The 24,152-nt window shown below is 42.0% G+C and overlaps 1 protein-coding gene and 1 long non-coding RNA gene across 2 annotated transcripts in view; both read left to right on the top strand.

Annotated features, from left to right (window-relative positions):
* Nucleotides 1-24,152, top strand: part of KLF5 (KLF transcription factor 5) — a 183,437-nt gene that overhangs the window by 83,043 nt on the left and 76,242 nt on the right. The gene's annotated exons all lie outside the window — the stretch shown is intronic.
* LOC308475971 lies at nucleotides 5,168-6,304 on the top strand. The gene is made up of 2 exons (XR_013985598.1): nucleotides 5,168-5,374; nucleotides 5,988-6,304. It is a non-coding gene; the product is annotated as an uncharacterized lncRNA (long non-coding RNA).

Below are 24,152 nucleotides of genomic sequence, written 5' to 3'. Positions count from 1 at the left end.
GAAACCACTTTGTAAACTTGAACATTTAGCTCTTGAACTAAATAGGGAAAAGTTAAGTGAGCAACGAGGAAAGGGATTTTCTTTTAAGAGTTAAAAGGGAGCATGAGTATGGGAATAAATGAGCCGGAGCTGCCATTTAGTAAGTCTAGGGTAGCGATCAGAACATTTCTCACCGCCAGAGAAATGAAATTCTAGAACATTCCCCCTAGAGCCACTGGAGTAAAGGAACTCACTCACTTTGAAACAGAGTGAGTTAACACTTATGAAGTATACTGCATGGAGACTTTTCATCTTATGCCTGACTGACTAATAGACTGGCAAAGGGAAGGCGGGGGGAATCCTCCTTCTTTGAGGTAACTCAAGTGGGATATTGGATAGTAGTAATTAAAAATGCTAATAATATATTTTCCCTGAAATGAAGAGGAGGGGAACACCTCTCGCTTTCATGTTCAGAATCAAAGTGATTCCCCATGGTTTTTTGTTTGTGTGTGTGGATGGCAAGAAATTTCTCCTCAGAACAGATTGGCTAGTGAGTGTCGTGCCCATCCCCTCCCTTTCTTATGGAGTACAATCTGGCTGGGTTGCTTGAGCTTCCACAGCATGTTTTGTGTTAAGCAATGACTAGCCTTACAAACACCTCTAGCATAGTACTCTTCAATCCCACCTGCTCTTGATTTGTGGCCTGTTGTATAACCTGGCCCGAGCCTGCAATATGACCTAATCTTCTAGGGATTCTTGGGGAATCTTCAGGTCAGGAATTCCAGTTCTTCAGTCCTGTAATTATATGGACTATCAATGCACCCAGAGGCAGACAGAGGTTTCCTATCGAGTACATACTCAGTGTTGAGCCACGGACAATCTCCGTGGGTACCAGATCTCTTGTGGGTACCAGACTCCCCTTTGTTGTGAGTTTGTGGGTGCCAGACCTTTTAACCCCTGGATTCAGCAGGTGTTAAAATATAAGCCAGGTTAGTTTACTCGTAAGGAAATTGCCTGGGTAAGGAGCCATTAAGAGAATAAAAGAGAGGGAGATGAGCCATTAACAAAGCAAAGACTCTAGGCTGGACCTCAGATAAAAGACAAAGACAGAGTACTATTGGTCCCTAGGGCATTAAAAGTCAAGGTAAGATCTCAGTGCAATATTGTAGCATATCATAGGACATCATGCCATCCTTACTCTGAATATGCTCTGTGGACCTCAGAATAATGTCAGAGAAGAAAAATGCAAAACCATGAGAGGAGGAAGAAGATTGAATGGACTTGCTTTGAGACCTTAACAGCTAATAATAATAATCATAATTAATAATAATTTTATTTGTACCCTGTCCTCCCCGGCCAGAGCCGGGCTCAGAGTGGCTAACATCATATAAATAATACAATATGAATAAAAACAAGCAATAAATCGATTAAAATGCATCCCAAAATTAATTCAAATAAATTAAAATTAAAATTAGAACTGAACAAATGACAACCCTCAGATTAAAATTGAAAGCAGTTAATACTCTCCAGGACCAACTGTTTTCACTGATATTATAAAGACCTGTGAGTGGGCTGGCTCACTGGAATCCTGAATCAGAATCAAGACTTACAGCCCGGGTGAAAATGTACTGCAACATTTTGTGACAGAGTACCCTAGTAATTGACAAAGATTTTGCTGCAATCTAATTCCGGTCTGTAAGTTCTCCTGCTACAGTATCTGCAGAAACTTTAAAGCAACCCTTTTTGCTCAATTCTTCAGCAGTTGATCTTGGGACAGAAATAAAGCAAACATTTAGCGCAGCAGTATTGAATTTGGGAGTAGGCATATTGCCCATAGATCATTAACCCACTTGACCACCTTGTATTCCGTCAGGAGCACCATCTTGTTCAAAGGATCATCAAGTACATATTTGGAAATCCAGCTAAGGAACGAGGAATCTAGCTATCTTCCCTCCCTTCTCTACTCCCTCCAACCTCTTGGGAGCTGCAAACTGGTTGCTAACTTCTCTGTCAACAAATAATAGCATTTGCATTCTTCATAGGTACGGTGATAGTATTGGACCTACTTGCATTATATCTTATGAGGTAAATGTTTCCTCAGAAAAAGGCTTTTTGATTCCTTGACATGGGGGAGGACACATGAGCGGAAGACAGTGGTGGAGTGTACATGCATGTTATGGTCATGATTAGATAAGATAACAGAAGAGTAAATCTTTCTGCATGCTTCACGTTTCTATCCAAAATGTGATGAATTGAAAACAGTGATTATTATTATTATTTTTTTAAAAAGCATTGTAAAGACAGCTTTAATTTCTGTAGCTTTTACTGCCACACCCAGATGAATGGCACACAGAACATCTATAGCACATGAATATACATGTTCTTAGTTTAAACAGGTGAGCTCTTTGCATGGAAGGTCACCTCAGGATGGCTGCACCATCAAGTGATGATTTGAATGCGCAAATGACACTAGACACACATCACACAAACAGCTTTCATATTGTCTCGAAGTCAGTGGATTTAGTTTGTCTGGTCGACACATCAAGCGGAATGAGGGAGCAGAATCCTGAGATGATAAAAACGGATAAAAGTGGACACAGGTGGGGGGGGGAGTAGATGGGTGCCATTTTTGAACAAAGCATCTTGTTTTAAAAATATGTTTATTAAGTTTTCAAAAGCAACAACATACCAACAAAACAAACAATAAAGAAACAAGCAGCAGTGTTTGTGTGGAACACATTATTGCTGTTGGAATAAAATAAACAGAAGGAGGGAGGCACACTTTTGCAGACACTGTAATGAGATAGATTCCGCAAAGGGAGATTTTGGAAGTGATAAGGTAGCCTCATCACAAAGAAGCATGTGTTATTGGGGGGGGGGGGAGCTAGGCAGCACACTGTTTGGGGCATATAAATGGTGCCCATAAAACACCAAAACAAAACAAAACAACAACAACAACTTACCGTATTTTTTGCTCTATAAGACTCACTTTTTCCCTCTTAAAAAGTAAGGGGAAATGTGTGTGCGTCTTATGGAGCGAATGCAGGCTGCGCAGCTATCCCAGAAGCCAGAAGCCAGAACAGCAAGAGGGATTGCTGCTTTCACTGTGTAGCGATCCCTCTTGCTGTTCTGGCTTCTGAGATTCAGAATATCTTTTTTCTTATTTTCCTCCTCCAAAAACTAGGTGTGTCTTGTGGTCTGGTGCATCTTATAGAGCGAAAAATACGGTATTTATACCCCGCCCATCAGGCTGGGTTTCCCCAGCCACTCTGGGCAGCTCCTACAAAATATTAAAAATACAATAAAACATCAAACATTAAAAACTTCCCCAAACAGGGCTGCCTTCAGATGTCTTCTAAAAGTCAGATAGTTGTTTATTTCCTTGACATCTGATAGGAGGGCATTCCACAGGGTGCCTGGTTCCCTGTAACCTCACATCTCGCAGTGAGGGAACCGCCAGAAGGCCCTCTGAGCTGGACCTCAGTGTCCAGGCTGAACAATGGGGGTGGAGATGCTCCTTCAGGTATACTGGGCGAAAGTGGTTTAGGGCTTTAAAGGTCAGCACCAACACTTTGAATTGTGCTCGGAAACGTACTGGGAGCCAATGTAGGTCTTTCAAGATCAGTGTTATGTGGTCTCGGTGGCCGCTCCCAGTCACCAGTCTAGCTGCTGCATTCTGGATTAGTTGCGGTTTCCGGGTCACCTTCAAAGGTAGCCCCACGTAGAGCGCATTGCAGTGGTCCAAGTGAGAGATAACTAGTTGTTTCGTAACAACTCTTAGAATGTTCCTTAGAATCCAGACAAGGCAGTGCCCCTTAATCGCTCAAATCATCCATCTCTAGAGGGTCCTGGTGCAGACTAATATTTATTGCAAGCTTTCTGCTTTGTTTATACCCTCATTAGCTTAATCTTCATGGCCGGAGTCTTATAAGAGTCACATCCACCCCCACATCCTGCATTTCCTCATATTAAAACAGAGCGTAGACAATGAGGTACCTTTTGCATCGGGATAAATTTTCATAACTGAAAAATGAGGATTTCATGGATGGCATGACTCAACCGCCCACTGCAAGTGTGAGTTGGCTACGGTCTTTGTTAAGGGACGCACGATAGCCAATTGTATGCGGGTGTGTGAATGAACTGTGTTATGGATGAAAAAGAACAGGGGGGAAAGCATCCATTTCTTTTTGTGGGCCTTCTTGCATAATACAGGCACAGTCCTGTATTATGTTAACGCTGTTCTGGCTACAACCACGTTAGCCTCCTCAGATTTGATGTGTACAATTGTTCTCTATTTAATCCCTATGGGTAGCTACAAGTACTGCAACATTTAATTGATTTATCAATTAGATTAAAAAACTCATTTGTCTAAAATGGTGTCACCAATCAACTAGGCGGCAGATCTCTCTATTTCTCTATATACAACTGCGGATGAAAAGCTCTATTTTAAGAGAGGCATTCTTCATTTGATCTAATATACAGGGTTGGTCTTACCATTAGACACACACAGAGAGACAGCTGCTTCAGGTGGCAGAAACTGTTGAGCAGGGTGTGGCAGAGAGGTGCTGGAGGCTAGAGCATTGTGCACCACACTGCCATAGGTACAAGAGGCAGCCAATTTAGAAGTATGATTCAATTGCCGGTCTAGTTAGCTGCTCTACAAAGAATTGGGATGAGGGTGGTGGGGTGATATACAGTGGTACCTCGGGTTAAGCACTTAATTCGTTCCGGAAGTCCGTTCTTAACCTGAAACTGTTCTTAACCTGAAGCACCACTTTAGCTAATGGGGCCTCCTGCTGCCACCGCACCGCCGGAGCACGATTTCTGTTCTCATCCTGAAGCAAAGTTCTTAACCCGAGGTACTATTTCTGGCTTAGCAGAGTCTGTAACTTGAAGCGTATGTAGCCTGAAGCGTATGTAACCTGAGGTACCACTGTATTGTCTTTTACCTCAGGCAGGGAAATAGCTTGTTCCAAGATACTAGTGCTAAGATGATGCCTCTCATAACACATGTGTATTGTACCTTGGCACAGTTAGTTCTGTGCTGTTTTTATTGTGATTGTATTTTTTTTTAATATCACACACACACACACACACACACACATAGAGAGAGAGAAAGATTTAATTCTATTAATGTTTCATTGTTTTTTAAATGATGGCCTTTCTCTCTTTATGCTTTTAGCTGTTTTTATTTTATCTGTAAATCATCTGGAGCTCCTGTCAGGGAATATTTTAATAATACATCCAAACGCTGCTCATTCATTCTCCTAATTCTTCTATGTGTGTTCTCTTATACCACTCAACATTTCACCTCCTAGTTGTTGCTGAAATACAACTTCCAGCATCCCTGATCGCTGACCAGGAAAGGAGTCTGAACACATCTGGAGAGTTATAGGTTCGCCATCCTTGATCTACTTGGTCAGTCCCTTCTGAGCTGTTTTGTTGCCATGGCCACCAAAGGGATTAACCAGGTTAAGCTGAATGTTCTCTAGCAAACACATTTGACATGAAAAAGGAACTGAGTGTTGGGATACTGCCAGGGAGATAAAGTCCATCATGGCCCCCAAGCCATCTGCCGGACGATCCATCGACCTCCCGTAGGCACGCAGTATCAGCAATTAGCGACATGAGTTTCTAGAAATTATCTTGCCACATTCCAGAGCTCATGCACACTCTATCAGCAGATAATGCACAGCCAAAACTTGCACTCAGGAGAGCATTATTTACAAGTTTATTCAGCGTTGATCAGAACACAGAAAAACATGACTGCCTGCTTTAGTGTCTACGACACAGAGAGAGAAAACGAAAGCAACAGAAAACATAAACATCCTGTGAACAGGAAATGCGCAGACTCTGACTCACAAAGCCTGCTCCCTTTTAAGGTGGAACGGAAATATCCTAACACTGAGTGGGTGTGTTTGCCCAAACCCCTCAAGTCTCCCTTTCTTAGTCCTCTCACATTACTTTTCAGTCAGGTATTGTTAGTCTCATTTCCACTCTTCCTCCAGTTTACAGTGACGCCATGGAGCCAATCAGATGATGTCACCAAGAGCAAGCACTGAGGGCAAAGAGGAGCCTTGCTCTCATCCTGAATTAGCTTCAGAGACATCATCATGCAGCCAGTTCTGACTGAATAAATGATGATATCACTCCTATTAGGAAGAAGGAGTGAAGCTGGAGGCAATTGTGCTCAACACTCAAGTCTGGTAGTCCTTCATCTTAGCACTGGACATTAGCATTACATTCTACCATATCCTTTTGAAGAGGTGAGCCATTGCTGTAACTTCCTTGCCCACCTGTACAATAAATGCTAACTTTCACAAAATGTCTGACATGTACCCTAATATATACTCAGATACGATTCTCCACGTTCCACACTAAGTATATGAACAGTGTCTTTGATGCAGCTCACTTTTTCTGTTAAAAAGTAATAAACAGGCAGGGTATTGCTATGAAAAAAATCCCTCTCTCTGAGTGTATATAATTGAAGGTGTGCTATTAAAACCAAAGACATTTCCTGAAAGTTCAAAGGAGTGAATTGCAGCATCTTAATACACAGCTCTTTTTTTACTGCCTTATAAATTGGGGTGTTTCTTTCAGCCATTAACTTTTGTCATGCTAATTCAAGACTGCAGCAATATGGCTGCGAAGGAAAGAAACGGAGAGATTTGATTCTCTGCCCTCACATAACACCAGAGAAAGTTCATTTCAAGCCCAGTTCATTCCTCCACTCATTGGGGTTGAGAAGGAACCCCCCCTGCCCCCGCCCTGATAGACCATGGGTTTTGCAGCTTCAGTCCCTGAGCCACTTCCATTTAAAAGGGACAGATAGCGAGTGGTGCGAATTATCCCTGACCGTGGCCCAGAGGAGCTGCTGTCAGTCAGAGTAGACATTAGACAACATTGAGCTAAATGGATAAACAGTCTGCAGTAGCCTAAGACAGCTGTCTCTGTTCCTAACATCTAATGCAGAGGCAGACCTTGGTAATCTTTGCAAATATGGCGCCCTGAGCAAGTCCAAAATTTGGCACCCCCAAATGGGTTTTCTCAATTGTCCCCTTGGCTCAGTGCTCTGTGTGTGGGAACTGCCCATACCACTCTGAATCCAGCACTCATAGAAGGCTGTGCCCATTCTATACCTTTAAAGCACATACTTTCTGTTATGTACTGAGTTGAATAGGATCCAAAATGCAGCAGTCTGATTGGTCCTAGAATAATATGATTCAGAATGCAGCAGTCTGATTGGTCCTAGAACAATAGGATTCAGAATGCAGCAGTCTGATTGGTCCTAGAACAATAGGATCCAGAATGCAGCAGTCTGATTGGTCCACAGGAGCCACCCAATCCAGCTCCACATAGAAGTGAATCTGCAACCTGATCGGCCTACATCTGAATCCCGGAATTAGCCAATCACGTGGGACCCATTGTGTAAATAATGTATATAAAGCAGACATTCTGGGGAAACACGGAATCCTGTTTACCTTCCTGCCAGAGCGGTACCTATTTATCTACTTGCACTTTGATGTGCTTTCCAACTGCTAGGTTGGCAGGAGCAGGGACAGAGCAATGGGAGCTCACCCCGTCACGGGGATTTGAACCGCCGACCTTCTGATCAGCAAGTCCTAGGCTCTGTGGTTTAACGCACAGCGCCACCCACGTCCCAATGGCAATATAACATGGGTATATATTGCCTTATACAAAACAGAGCATATTTCAGTCCACCTGAAAGCACAATGTTTGTGCTGAAAATGTTTGCCGGCAAACATTGATCCCAACAAGCTATTGCTTTCAAGTCCTGCTTCTGTGATTCCCAAAGACACCTGCTTGTCCCATCCACATTGGTGGGTGGCTGCAAATTTGCACAAATTTACATATGCTTAAAAAAATTACATATGCTTAAAAAGATGTGCATAGATGTTTGCAGGAAGAGGCTGAGATCTCACCAGCAGGGCACTTTGCCGTGCATCCAGCCGCTGAATTTGCAAAGTTATTGTTGTCTCCTTAAAAAATAATAATAAAGGACAGAAGGATCTGCAGATCTGGGGCCTTCCACTGCAAAAGATCTAGGGCTTGGGGTCCCTGGATCACTGCGTATAAATGGTGGATTTTATTGGCTTGATTGGTCACAAGTTGTGTAGGTCTTCAAAATATCTCTACCCCAGATCTTTCCACTTGATTGCTGTGAATGCAGGTTTTTTTTTAAGCCCCACATAGTTCTATATTATATCTGCCTTCAAAATGGTCAAGTTTTGGTCGAGCAAACTGGTAATTTAGATTAGATTCATTTCTGGACTGAGGCCATTTTTGCAGACTGAGAGCAAACATTTCCAAAGAGCTAAAAATTAATGCATTGCATGGTTTATTTCTTCGGAGAATGTGCCAACCTACCATTTACTTTAAAAGATTCTGTTTATGAAGATTTTTGGAAACACACTTTGATGGCCCTGTGATTAAACAACTGCTGCAAGCAATGCATACTTAATTAAACTTCAGTTTATAATTGTGTACTTTGCAGCTGGAATTGAAAAACCTGCAAGCTGCTTAGAAGCCTGAACGTTTTGTGTCATAACATAGACATAATTACCAAAGTATATGAAGAAGGTGAAATATGGAAGAAGGTGGATTTTTTAAAAAAACACACAAACAAACCTGGTTTTATTTATTTTAATTATACAAACTCAGTTAACATACTCTGATGAGACAAAAACCTTTCTTCACCTTGGCATGTGCCGCTGGAATAGAAGAAAGGTGCATGCCATTGCATGTAGATATAATATAAAACATCATAATCTGTTCTTCTTCAATGTGAGCCAAAGTTAATAGGACTAAATACAAGTACACTCATTAGCCCTGTACAGTAACTGACTTTAGAAGAGCCCATAATTAAATGGTAGATTTCAGGTGTCAGGGTTAGCGAAGTGGGGAGCAGTAAGATTGGCAAGTGTGACTTTTTAGTTTGTGCTCACTGCAGTGCCAGCTGTATGTTGGATATTAGGTAATTCTTCATTACATTCACATTTTGGGCACATGCCAACCAAAGTTAAGTCCCTTTGATTTCATTGGTCATGGTTTAGACAAGTGTTTCATTCTCTCACATTGAATTCAGAGTTACTTAAAAGCGCATTGCACTTGCTAGATTGTTCCAGGTGTTAATTTATTTAGTGCTATTTTTACAGTTGCCATCACTCATCACTTTGTGTGGGAATGGTCTTGGGCAGACCTAAAATTTCCTGACTGAATATAAGAACAATAGCTTATGCATAAATACCCCTCATCTCGTCCCCTTTCATAATTAATCATGGTTTAGTGCTGTGTTGGCACTGAGGCTAATGCTAACCATGGTTACTCTTAATTATGGTTTGCAAACCAGCTTCAAGCACTGGGGTCAGACCTTGACCTTCTTCATGTGCAGGAAGCAGCATAACACCTTGTGCTACTGCACATGCTCAACAGTGCCCAGTTTTCTGGGAAGAAGTAAATCAGAGAGCTACGTTTGAACCAGTGCCTGTGGTTTGTTTCTCTCCAAATAAACTGCTGTTGGAAGCCAGGGTTTGTTCTTAGCTCACTGCTTCTGGTTTGTTTGCAGGAAACCAACTGTGATCACTGGTCCACATTGTTTCTTCCTGGCATGGCAAAAGCAAGAGCGAATGGGAACTATTGGGTTTACTTTAAACTATGTCTTAATGTTGTGTGCAACATTAAGGCTGCTGTTTTCAAGCTAACCATGGTTTGAGGTCATGATCAGCACAGAGTTAAGGCTACTTTGCAGAGGGAGGAAGGATGTGCAGGTTTCAGAGCCAGAGAGCCATACGAATAAAATGATGACGATGAGAGAATGAATGCAAATCGGCTGGGCACTCTTACACTCGTAATCATGGGCACAAGAATGGGAAATGTTTGCTCTCAACTGGGCCAGTGTTGGAGTATTTTACCAGTGAAGTTCAGTTAAGGAAAAGATAACTAAGTGGCAGATCTTACAGATCAATCTGCTCTTTTGACCTGAAGATGCTGAAGCTGAGCTGCTTACTCTCTTGAAAAACCCCTTGGTTCCCATATTAAACCTCCTGCCTGCTACCATTTATCGTATGAACTGCATAGAGACAGCTGTAAATAGTAAGCAAAATATAAATAAAGATGCACTGAACCTGGCATGCATTTTGCACGTCAAGTTCGACAGTGCAAATAATAAAACTTGAGCTTAATTGTAAACATAATAATGGGGTGCTTACTTAAATGTTCACTGTTGAGACCAAAATTCTCTTTTGTAGTCTGCAATTAATGGCAGAATGAAATTTAGCGCCTTCTTTCCAGCAACAAAATTTACATTTCAGCACTGAAGTGCATGTCCTTAGACGTGAAAGAAGGTGCTGAAATTTATCCTTCACAATGTAAAATGTTGTTTTCTGCATTCATGTGCTCATGTAGTGACTGAAGACACAGCTCTGTGGTCTAAGACCCTCTGCTGCTGATCCCTCTCACCCCCAGCACCTGCTAGCTGAGGTGGATGGTTGTCTCACACAGTATGGGTAAGGATGGCCTTGAGAAAGACTCAAAAAAAGGGAAGGCAGAGCATTAACAGTGAAAGGAGGACAGCAAGTTGCAAAGGAAGACAAGCCTTTCTCACCATTGGTTCTGGTTCAGAATGGTAGTCTGCCTGGAGCCCCCGAGAAGGCTTCTGAAACTTTTTAGATTAGGCAACACTGTATCTAAGATAAAATACTGTTTTCTCTGAATTATGTGGAGAAACAGTTGTGAGCAGAACCATTGTGAGAACAGAGATAAATGTGATCAGGTTCCTGCAATCTAAAGGGCATGATGTATAGGGTTGTCAACTGAACTTGACTCTAGTTTCCAAATCTCTAGCCAAGTGGAAAAATAATGTGCAGAGCAGCCGAAGAGAACTATTTGAAAATTCTCCAAACTCAAAGCGTAGGGGAGAGAAGGTTGCTGAGTTAACGAGAAGATGGAAATATTTGTGAACAGAGCTGTTCAATTTACCAGTCAAATGTTACTAGTTTTTCACTTGTATGAGTTTCTGAATCATCTGAGACCTACAAATACCTCAGCCAGTTCATTGGTTTTGTAACTATTCATAGTTTCCCATTTTGGAATTAATCCTCCATGACTTTCAGTTCTGTTGTGTTTGTGAAACAACTACTAGTAATGGAGCTTCTGGGTGCTACCTATGACATGCTCAGAGCAGACCCATTGAAATCAATGGACTGCCTCCACTGTCAAAGGCAGTCTGCTGGGAATCACAAGTGGGGAGGGTGCCGATGAGCTCAGGTCCGGCTTGCGAACTTCCCACAGGCACCTGGTTGGACACTGTGAGAGCAGATGCTGGACTAGATGAGCCATTGGTCTGATCTAGTGGGGCTCTTTTCATGTTCTTATGTGCTTCTAACTTAAAGGCAAAGGCAGTTTTAGGGTAGTGCAACAGGGGCAAGGGGCACCACCACAATGCTGTAGAATGGATTGCAGGAGGTGTTGGGTATTTTAGTGTTGTACAGGGTGCCAATGAAATTTGAGAGCTCAAAGTCTGCCACTGTCGAAAATAAAAATGGGAGCAGCCTCTGGGCAAGGGAGGAAGTGTGGGGGGAATGCAGCTTTGGGAACTGAAAGATACCACAGAGCTCTGTCCAGTCATGCAGCAGCAGAAGCTGACCTCCCAATCTATCCTCTGACTCAAATGGTCAAGAGCTGTTGCTCGAGAGCAAGAATGAGACAAAGAACAGATCTCCCCCAGGTATTTAAAGCACAATCAACACATATTTGAAGCAGTTGGCTTCCCCCAAAGAATCTTGCTTGTTAGGGATGCTAGGAACTGTTGCTCTGTGGTGGGAGAAGCTATAATTCTTTGGGCGCGTGAAAGGGGAAGCCATCATGACCCAACTGTGCCCACCAGGCAAGATCTGATGGGGCAGGGAAGGTGGAGTGACAGCAATTTATCCTGAGTCGTCTATCCTTCTATACAGGATGGCATCCATCGCCTCTTGACCCAATATCAATTACAAGATCTTCAGGTGATCATGAAGATGGATAAGCGGCACTTAAGAGATTGTCTCTTTAGGTCCGATGCAGAAAGGGATTTAACCACAATTGCCTCTACCAAAAGTTCACCATGGTTCCCACTTATCAAAATGGAGCACATCCGAGCTAGTTATCTGACAAAGCTCCCAAGAAAGCTCCTAAGAATCGCTTTTACAGAATTACAATTCCAGTCGAGGCCCTCGGTGGTGGTGGATGTCGGTACAGCAAAGTATAGTACAAGGAGAGACTTTGTCTGGTGTGGGCAACCTTGTGTAGAGGACCTGTACCACTATTTATTGCAATGCCTGCACATTAACAACACAAGAGTCCGATTTATAAAACCCCTGCTTACGAATGGAACACACTTGAACAGGGTGGAAAGGGTGAAATGGCTGCTGAGTGATACTTATAAAGTAGCACTATATGTGTTGGCAGCTAAGAAGATCAGGAGAAAAGAACTAGATAAAATAGTGGTCAATTGCAAAGGTGATTTGGACATTTAAGCTGGCACATTTTACCTGAGAACCCTCTGCTATTCTATCGTATGCAAAAATAATTTTTAGGAGACGTGATCGTGGTTTATTGTATCTGCAGTTCCTGATGTTTTTATGGTTATTATTGCTTTTCTTTTTGTTCCCTTTGTGAATGATGCCATGGCCTTCAGCTAGTGGAATAAACTTGTTGTTGTTGTTGTTGTTGTTGTTGTTGATGATGATGATGATGATCCTTCTATACTGAGACACCCTGCCCAGAAAGGGGGGTTTCAGTGTCCACACAGAGCCCCTGACTCAAATCTGGAGCAGCTCAGGACTTCATGGTCTCCATGGGCCTGGCTCCATTACTCACTGGCTCTACACATGTGACAGGGCCCCTCTGGATCTGATATTTTCCTCTCAGAATGAAAGCAATCTGGAGGTAAGGCGGCTGAAAAGAATGTTGCCATGGAGGGATCACTACCTAGCAGGCGGGGGCGCTTAACCATTGAAGGGGTTGTGGTCTCAATAGAATGGCCCATCTTCTGAGATGACTGAATGCTCTGGAGGATTTTCCAGCTGACAAGCTTTGGGTGCCTTCCTGGGAATAACTACCAACTTCAAACAGCAGAAAGAAAACTGAAACCTAACTAGAATAACTGTTTTGCTCCTAAAGTGCAACATACTAAAATGTGTAGTTATATAATATCCTCAAAGGCCACTGAGAAATATACATAGATTACAACATGACACCAGCCATATAATAGGTGAGCCTGCCTGATCTCTCCCAAGAACCCTCCCACCCTGATAGTGAGGTGAGAATATTCTCTGGAGAATATTCTCGAGAATGAGAATATTCTCCACAATATTCTCTGCTAGAAAATTCTCTGGAGAATATTCTCCACAAACTGTAAATTCTAATGTAAGAAGCAGTTTTACAACCCACATTTAAAAAATCTAGTAAATAATAAGTCAAGCTGTGATATTGCCAGTGTAAGTAATGAATAATGATTTTTTTGTTCCAGTTACATTACTCGGCATTGTGTCCTTCACCATTGGCAGTTCTCAAATGTGAGCTATAGAAAACATTTTTTTTTCATGTTTTAAAAATGCTATTCATTTAATTTGATGAACATTTGAATTCATATGTATTTCAACTATATGTAATAGCCTTTTTTCTATTTTGGTGTGACCTTATTCTTAGCAATTCTATACCTGTAGCCATACAGTGTGATTTTTTTTTTTTTTATTAACAGAAAGTAGTTTTAATGCTTTATACACTTAAAGTACCTAGGCCTATACAGTTATGTGTAACAGCATATCTAACTCACTGCATTGCCCCATTGAATAAAAGTATCTGTACAGTTTTTGGTTGCCATCTGAACAAGTTTACTGATGAATAAACACGTATTTTAACTAATTATATCATTTTCAATGCATTAAAATGAATATTCTATTTTAAATGAAAATTCTCTAATATTCTCATTAATCAAGAATATTCTCAAGAATATTCTCCAAAAGATTATTCTTGAGAATTTAACATCACTACACTCTGAGTAGAGTCTAGGCTTGTTGGTCCTCTGAGGAGCTTAAGGTGATTAAACATTTTGGTAGACAACTAGAGGAAATAGTGGAGGGAGATTCAGAATGGATCAATTTTAGGGCTTATTCTGCGGCAGAGATGGCAGCAAAAAAAGATTTCTCTGCCACCAATGCGTCAGCACAGAGGACTTACTTTGAGTAGTGCATTCTAGGCCCCAAGATCAAACCTTGACAATGTACTGAGATAATACACTTGATAATAAATGCATCTCTTTGAGAAGATTGTAACCCTGATATGTTAAAGGAACTGGCTGTGAGACAACAGTTCAAAATTAGTTGGGCTCCCAGCTATAGATATCCATTCTTCAAAGGGCTTGGCTCTCATCTGATCATTTGGTCAAGACCAGCAGAGATTTCCAATCTGGTGCCCTCCAGCTATTTTGGACTACAGCTCCTACAAGACCCAGGGGCCAGGAATGATGGGAACTGTGGTCCTTCTGGAGGTTGGGGAAGACTGTCTAGGTTAGCCAGTTCCCTCTCAGCTCTCAGGAGTCCTAGCACTCAACAGTTCCTCTGCTCTTCCTGGATCACTTTCCCCTTTCTTGTGGCCAGACACCATGTTGAGAACAAATTAGAAGGTGATGACTAGTTCTCTGAAATGGTGGGATTTTCACTCCCTAAGCGCCATGCCTTCTTGCTCAACCCATACGGAGCACTTCTGAGGTGCGGACTGTCAGTTTGGTTTCCTCGTTCCAACCTGGGAGGGCCAGCAGCAGCAGCAGCAGCAACCCTGTCATATTTGCCTTTGATCTTCACACTCCCGCTCAAGAGCTTTGCATGGCATCAAAGTTTGCAGGAAGGATGAGGTGACTTCAAAGGAAATGACAGCCTGTCGCATTAAATGAATAACAATTGGCAGGCAGGATTTGAGAAGCAACGAAGGGGCTGAGGTGGCCATGGGAAAATTAATGAGCAAAAAAGGAGGGAGGGGAAAACCCCTGCAGAATGATTTTGTCAAACATTTATGAAACGTTTTGGATTAGGTAGTATTACCTGCTGAGAGTCGGGAGTGTCAGCAGCCAGCCATCACCCCCCATCGTAACACCCCTAATTCACTGGGGTCATCATAACTGGACCCATGGGGCATAAATATGTAAGACTAGCTCCCTTCTATGCCATAAATTCTTTTAAAATAAGTATGTTTTAATATTTCATTGTGTGTATTTTAATTTCACTAAAGGGGCATGGGGGGGGTCAGTCAGGTCCCACTTAAAGAAGGGAAACGAAACCTCAGATATCTGAAGTAATGGGATCCCAATGATGTCAGCATGTTGAAAACTCTTAACCAAATGCCACAATAGCGACTTAATCTTGATCCCGGGTTAAGATAAGGAGGTGTTAACCAGACAGTATTGTGTTTTGTTCATGCCTCCAGGAGAGTTTGAATTCAAAGCAAAAAAGGAGATGAGTATGTTATCAAAGCCCTGAGAACCAATACCTCTTTCTGAGAATTTCTAAAGGGGAACTATAGTGAGTGACTGCATATGACTGCGTTTTTTTTGTTTGCATAGATTAAAAAACCAAACCAAAACAAAGTGGATTTTCACAGAGTTGCTCTTCCAGTCCCAGAGTTAGGCCTTTTGGTGGGATCAGCCTCTTAGTAGGATTAAAAAAACTCAAAAACTCTTGTTATTTTTGTGACCAGTCAGATCTTTCCAAGAGGGATCTCCTGGGTAGGTGGGTGGGAATCGTTTTGTTTCAGTAGTGATGTGTACAGGATTGGGGGTGGCGAATGCAGTACTCTTAGCAACACAAGTGAAGGGCACCCATTACCAGGGCACTTTGCTTTGCCCATAGCACTTAGCATGTGCTAATGACATCAGGGACCTCTGCCATGGCTGGGCGCTGCTGATCGCTCTCTGGGCATGGTGCCCATGTTGTAGTCCTGTCACACCCTTATCTCTGCTAAGTGATGCTTCCTGGGCTTTGCCTCTTTTTGCCAATCAGCTGCTGTGCATGAAGAAAAATGTGTTGAACCTCCCCTTTCCCACAAACCATCACTGTTTAGCTCCATGTTGACTCCATGTTGCCTCTGACTTTGTACATCGTGCGTGAGTCTTCCCTGGACTCCAACCCACCTCCCCAGGCTCCCTGTTCTGCTGCCAGATTCTTCTTTGCAATCACTCGTAGCCAAGTAAGATTGTATTCCATGAGCATCGTCTTAATGGTGTGTCTGTATGTGATTGTGGAGGCCAATTCTGGATTCACATGTCCATCCACAGTGGGGACAGAGGTTTCTGGGCAGGAGTTGATCATGGTGAGGATTTGCCAAACATGCCTTCGTCTTGGCTTATTTGTCCCTTTTCTCCTGAGTTTGTGCTTCTTCAAAGTCCATCACACCTTTGGTAAAGGCTATTCTCCAGTTGGAGCGCTCGCAGGCCAGTGTTTTCCAGTTTTCTGTGCTTATACTGCATTTTAAAAGATTTGCATTGAGAGCATCTTTAAACCTCTTTTGTTGTCCACCAGTATTTCACTTTCCATTCTTAAGTTGGGAATAAGTGTTTGCTTTGGAAGACGATAATCAGGCATCCAAAATACATGACCAGTCCAACAAAGTTGATGTTGAAGAATCATTGCTTCAACACTGGTGATCTGGTGCTGTACAGCATTTATCATGTTCCAATTCTTATATACCCCTCACTGCCACTACCTGACAATGACATTCAGATCACATGGCTGGCAATGTCTGTGCAGACGCATATGGCTTTGCAGGTATAGCAAACCATGGCACAGGCATTTCGGAACGCAGCCTTGCGCTCATCATAAAAACAGGAACCCAAGAAAATGTATTATAAAAATTCAGAGTGACTTTATTTTTTGAGTCTGCTGAGGACCTGAGAGACCAAAGGAAGTATTTCAATTATATTTATTATTCAAGATGGACCAACATCTGTTTCCAATTTGCACTGATTATTGACACATCTGGCTGCTTGGCCTCGGGAACTACAAGTTGCTGTTTGTGGCATTATTTTCTGAATCAACGTTTCAGACCACCCGGAAAATAATACAGATGAAAAGGTGGTGATATTTGTAACAAGATTACCTTTTGGCATTGGCTAACAATTGCACTAATGGGGATTCTGTCATCTTGTGTTTTATAAATTACAGTGATATATTTCTTTGACACCTGCAGGGAGAATGGGGGTCTGCGGCCAAAAGGTTTATTATTTGACAAAGATGAATTGGAGTGGCCTGATAAAGACTTCAAGTAGATACTAGAAATCTAAGCGGTAGTTAAATATTTGGCTTAACAAGTCAAAGTCCCTTGGTTGAAACAGAATCCAAGATGGATTGACTGCTGATTAAGCTGCTTAAAGGAGCTCTTTGCTATATGATTTGATATAGCATATATATTACCCACGAGTAAAAGATCTTTGATAAAAGGGAGCATTGGTAGGGTTATGCTGAGCTGAAGTCCTTGTTGTTGGGAAACACTTTTAGCAGTGTGAAAAAGCCTCTTCTTTTGACGATTTTTTGGGCAATGCCTGTAAAAACCTTTGCTTATTTGTCTACATTTGCCTCCAGGGTTGTTGCCAGTGCTGCTGTTCTGCTAGAGCAAAAGACGTCCACTTGCCCAATGGGACTTTCCCCTCTACTTCTCTCTCTTGCAGTTCCCCACACATGCTCAGTCTTCTCAAGGGGTTGGGGGCCTTGAGCAGTTTTGGGGGGAGAGGAAGCCTTGTTGTGCAAGTGGAATGCTGCTTGCACAGCACTGGATACAACCACCTCATCTCTTTGTTTGCTTTGTCTTCAGTGACATCATAATCAGTGCTATTTTTCTAGAAAAAATAGAACTCACCATGAACACCTCCCTTGTTCTCTTAGAATGGCAACAGTGCCCATCTGAGAGGTGCCGGAATTGAGTTCCAGCAAGTTCCAGCTGAAAAAAAGCCCTGATCGTAATGTACCATATGTGATCAGTTGGGCAATATGCCATTCTGCTCCCGACATGATCCCTGATCTGACTGAGTTCACCCACATTACTAATCTAGGGAGCATTGCTCTCAGATACAATCTACTTTGCTTGCCTTCATTAATCGGTGTAGATACCAAAGTTTGGAGCCAACACTTACGTGAGCAGACATCATTGTGACAGGGGAGGAAATGTCACAGCAGTTTGGAGACATTCTGGTAACAAGCGACCAGAAGTCTTATGAGGGAATCGGGCATGATTAGCCTGGTAAAGAGGAGACTGAGAGGAGATACAGCCATCTTCAACTATTGAAAGGGCTGTCACATGGAAGATGGAGCGAGCTTTTTTCCTCCTGCTGTGGAGGCTAGGATCTGAACCAAAGTTACAAGAAAGGAGATTCCAACTAAACATCAGGAGATTCTGACTAAACATCAAGGGATTACAGTTACGAGAAAGAGCTGTTTGACAGTGGAACAGACTCCCTTGGGAGGTGGCAGACTTCCTTGGAGGTTTCTAAGCAGAGGTTGAATGACCATCTTTCGGGTATGATCTGGTTGAGATTTTTACATTGCAGGGGGTTGGACTAGATGACCCTCGGGGTCCCTTCTAACGCTACAATTCTTTGATTCTGTGATCTGGCTCATACTCCGACAGCAGCACAATGTGGCAACACCTGCATGTTCAACGGTACCAATTATATGACCAGTTCTAAAACAGATCAGCTAAAGCTTCTGCCGCAGCAAGGAACTTAAGAATGTATAGGGTAATGGCCTAGAGAACTAGAGGAACCATGTATAGAGGGAGTTCCACAGAATTGGCACTGCTGCTGTCTACTAAAATGTCTACTAAATGCCTACTGTATTTCATTTGGCAATGACACCTGGAGGAGGTCTCTGACACTGAATGGAGTACATAAAGGAACACATACAAAAGTCATCTTCAAGATACTGTACCTGGGTTTCAAACCATTTCATAGAATCATAGAATTGTAGCATTGGAAGGGACCATGAGGCTCATCTAGTGTGGTGTAGTGGTTAAGAGCGGTGGACTCGTAATCTGGTGAACCAGGTTCGCTTCCCTGCTCCTCCAGATGCAGCTGCAGATGCAACCTTGGGCTAGTCACACTTCTCTGAAGTCTCTCAGCCTCACTCACCTCACAGAGTGTTTGTTGTGAAGGAAGAAGGGAAAGGAGAATGTTAGCCACTTTGAGACTCCTTAGGGTAGTGGTAAAGCGGGATATCAAATCCAAACTCTTCTTTTTCTTCTTCTTCAACCCCCTGCAACGCAGGAATATGCAACTGTCCCCTACAGGGTTCGAACTTGCAACCTTGGCATCATGCTGCAATCAACTGAGCTAACCAAGCTAACTATGTAGAATAGTTTGGTCAAGCAAGATGGCAGGAGAGTGGTGGGGGTGAGATTGGAACTACGGTCTAAGAATCACTAAGGCCATAATCACTGCTTTTGCAGTGAAATATGCTCATCTTTTTTTTTTTTGCAGAGGAGGAAAGTTGGCTCTCTAAAATTATCCCAGAGCAAAGTCTTTGAAAATAAGTCATTTTGATTTTGTGGGTTTATCGGTTACAACGGCAGATTGCTTTTTGAAAAAGCAAACAGACCGTGAATGGGTTGCAGACGTTTCCAAGAAACATACCATGTTATTCATATTGTGTAATCCTGTTTCTCACCTGGAGTCCTTGAAAAGCTAGCTGTGCCTTTAAATAAAAACATGCCAACATGGTCTGGCTGTGTCTGATTGTTTCAGTTCTGGCTGAGGTTGGTTTTGGATCATGCAAATGGGCAAACTTAGGCATATAATGAACAGCAAGCAATCTGGTTTTAGCATATGGATTGCAGACTACACTTGATTATTACACAGCTGTGCTTCATAGAAAGGAAATGATCCCATTTGAAGACTGTGGAATAAACTTTCAGGCACTCAACGACATCTTAAAGACATTTGCATTGGAAATACAGATATATTGGTTCAGGTCCCACAGTATTAAAATATCAGAACGGATTAGTTGAGAATATAGAAATAAGGAGCAATGTTCTCACAAGCAAACCATGGTTGAGAAACAGTTCAAATGTGTTTTCTCATCAGCTGCTGTGGAAGGCAATAAAACAGAAATGAAAGAACAGCAACAATAGCAGACAAAAGAGCAAAGTTCAGTATTATGATTCTAAATATATATATATGGAGCTGTCATACTTAGGTTATTATGCCACTGAGCTCTGTGTTCTGACCTGCCAAAGCTCTCCAAGATCTTAGGCAAAGGTCTTTCTCAGCCCTGGTATATAAAATTTATTAAACCTGAAGGTCAGAGTCAAATCAGGCACCGTCTCCTTGCAAAGCATGCTCTCCCTACCGCTGAGTAACGGCCACATCCCAGGATCTTTTGGAAGAGTTGAGAACTCTAGAACTGAGAAAGGAATTGCCACCCAGTTCTTTGTCTATCAGACACACCAGATTTTCTAAACTGTTAGCAAGATTTTTTCTCTCCAATGAGTCCAATCAACACGGAGTCCTCTTCCATAGTTGAATTGTGGTCATACTGCCATTTTTCACAAACTTAGGACTCAGCCAGATTAGTGTTTTTGTTTTTTTTTTAAAAAAAGTGTTTTAAATGTGTGATAACACTGTGACACCAGATAGTTCTGAAGAGTTGGGACTTTCGGCAACGTGATTTGCCATTATGAGGTTTACAATGTGTTTTCCTGAATTTTTTTTTTTTTATGTGTGTAGATCCAGCCTCAGTTGCCACTAAGGAGTCATGCATGGTAGCAGTATGTTTCTTTTTTTAAAAAAAAGGGGGGGGTTCCATGCTAGGCAGTACAGCACAATTTATTCCTGGGAAAAGCAATTGAATAGGGGGAGGAGCTTGAAGTCACATGTTGTGTTTTGTTGTGCCTCATTTCACCATTATATTTGTCAGCTTAATATGTATTACAAGTGGCCAATTTATAAAAGCTTTCTCTTTTGCTACGATTACCTGCCTCTTTCCCTAATACCTTGATTCATAGTTGGGTTGTTTTTGTATGTTTGTTTCAAGTAGAGGGAAGGAAGGCTGCATATTCGCAGCCCTTTAAAGCGAAACTGACAGAATAAAAAAAAGGAGTAAAACTGACAGGATGAGAAGGTTGGTCCAATAGATTTCACCACTCCATGGACTTGTATGGTACCAGCAAAAGCAGCTGCAATTAGGAATTAAGGAAAACTTTTCAGACAAACTGTCCCCTGTGTGGTAAGCTCCCCACCCGCCCCCACAACTGAAGTTGTGTGCAATGGATTATTCCTGTGGGAAAATGGAAGCAGTTTTTTCCATAGTAAAGATTTCCAGAGGGGTAGCTCTCTCAGTTTGTGGCAACAAAAACCAGAAAGAGGTTTCAGGGACCTCAAAGGCTAACAAACTAGTAAACTACTATCAAGTCCATGAAAGCTTATGTCATAATTATTTGGAAGTCTTTATGATATCAAAAGTCACACAGTTGTTTCTGCTTAGTGCTACTCTGGTGGGTGATCTGTAACCTATAACCGGTAGGCTTACTGAAGGTAGATTCTGGTATATCCACCATGGTAGCACTAAGGGGAAACTAGCTTCTATTGCTTTATAGCAGGTGTGGGGGAATTTGGGCCCTCCCGATGTTGCTGACCTACAACTCTCATCATCCCTAGCCATTGGACATGGGGCTAATGAGAAGAATCTGTAGGCTGTTTACCAAGAGTAATGCATGTGGAGCATAAGGCTCTTAATCTTAGGGTTGTGGGTTCCCGTCCCACATTGGGGAAAAGATTTTTTTTAAAAAATGATATTTATTAAAGTTTCACATGAAAAGAAACACATCAGTGAAAAAAGAATTTAAAAAGAAAAAGAAAAATACACAATACAAAATACAAAAAGAAAAAAGAAGAAGCAGTTAAAAACAATTCCATCTTTTCATCACTACTTTTAGGTTTACTTATTTCCTGGACCTCCTCATACCTCCCTCTTTTGTATTCCAATTCAGTTTGTTTGTCCAGCAATTCCTTTCCCTCCTTTTTAATCCCAATCCTTAATCTTAATATAATATAACATAAAATTTTTACCTTTTAAAAGCCAATTTTCCATTCTTTTAACCTTTTTAATCCTAATCCTTAATCTAGATCTATATATAACTTTAAAGCCTGTACAGCTAGAAGCCACTTAATTTCAATCCATCATCACTCTAACATTCTTTTATTTTGCAATATTTCTGTAAGTAATCTTTAAATTTCTTCCAATCTTCTTCCACCGACTCTTCTCCCTGGTCACGGATTCTGCCAGTCATTTCTGCCAATTCCATATAGTCCATCAATTTCATCTGCCCCACATTGGGGAAAAGATTGCAGAGGTTGGTCCCTTCCAGCTCTTACAGTTCTGTGGACATTGGTACCCGATTGCTCAGGCTTTTGTGGAATGTTAATGGGGTGTAGGAGGAAACCATCAATCTAGTTTTAGAGGCAATTCTATTTTAATTGTGACAGCGTAATCTGGTCCTCTTGTATATCTGAAACTGATGGTATCATTTTATGCTATGTTTCTGTCACCTAGTTTGGGATTGGTGATTATAGGGGTGGGGGGCTAGAAAATTTGAAAATAAAGACACAAAGTTACCTAAGCAGAAGCCTAGTTTGCCAGATGCACAAGTTTCACATAGTGTTCATGTGTTTATATCCCAAGAAGTACTGGGGCAAAGAAGGCATAAAACTCTGTGGAGTGGCCAAAGCGCAGCAGGTAAGCACATGCATTTCATGCTCAAAATCTCATACTCAATCCAGGGAGATAAAAAGATCTTAGGTGGAGATTCTGGATGACTTTTGTTTCAGACCTTGGAGAACCACTGCTGATTGTCTAGGGGCAGAGATGGACCAATGATCTGAGATAGTACACACAGTTCCATATATTCTTGTGATGCAGGTTGTACATGGTGCAAAACAACGTCAACATACTAGGCTAGTCCCCTAATGCCTCCTTGTTTATGGCCTTTACAGAAGAACTAGACATGACCCATGCCTTCGAAGATGAGTTGTGCCCAACAACTGCAAGGCCCTTTGGTATGTGTGTGTGATTTGAAGCAGAGAAGCCATAAGTATCTGGAATTACATCCGTGCTGAGCCTGCTGTTCCTGCAGCACCACCGTAACTCTTCATCTCATTTTTTGATGCCAGAAGTGAGCCCAACTTAAAGAAAAACAGCCTGGGGGAGGGGTTGGGGAGAGGGGAGAGTAGGAAGATGTCTGAAGGCCTAAGGCTGCCGCCACACTGTCTAGTCCCACCTCCAGTCAGTCGTGCTTGAAAGCCACCAAGGCACTTGGAGACGGTTGGCTGTGACCCAAGATAGCATTCTCCATACGCAGTGTGGTTACCCTGATGCAAAAAGTTAATACAGAACTAATAATCATCAGACAAACGAGGCAAAGTAAACATGCCATGTTCCATGTGAAACGTCAACACCAACAAAATGACATTAATGTTATGTAATGGTACAATTTGGGGAATTCCTTTGTTTTCCAGGTTGCATGTAGTTCATAGTGCTCTCAGCTGACCATGATAGGACATTTGCTTTTTAAAGGCATGATGAATTATAGGGAAGTGTGGGGTATGGCGAACTGATGTTTTCAATGACTTCTGTAGCTCAGGAAGCAACTGTAGGGACTGCGTTGTGAAAACAAACGTGGTCCTTTCATGTGCAAGTAATGCATCAAATATACCTATGCACAAATATTGCAAACATTTTTTTTCCTTTTCATGGGACTCACCCCGCACCATACATTTAAAGCTCATGGTGACTCCCAAAGAATCCTGGGAACTGTAGTTTGGTATGAGTGCTGCGAACTGTAGCTCTGTGAGAGGGCAGACTACAGTTCCCAGGATTAGTATTGCCAGGGGCAATAATTTATCTTCTGTATGCCACATTTTGTTTGTTTTATTGCTATGGCTGGTGGCTGATGCAAATAAAGATTCATTCATTCTGAGCCAGGGGCTTCAAGTGTGCGGTGGCCATTCTTGTTTTTCCGTACCCTGGTGAGATTAAATGACAAGAAATGCAGATCTCTTTTGTCTGAGCATTAAGATATAAAATGGCTCTGCATGAGGATATTGTATTTTCTCTTTTCCTTATCTCTTTTTGCACCGT

Source organism: Podarcis pityusensis (genome assembly GCF_964106645.2).
Source record: "Podarcis pityusensis genome assembly, chromosome: 4".
In the NCBI taxonomy this organism is placed as follows: domain Eukaryota; kingdom Metazoa; phylum Chordata; class Lepidosauria; order Squamata; family Lacertidae; genus Podarcis; species Podarcis pityusensis.
This window is presented reverse-complemented; position numbering and strand designations above follow the sequence as displayed.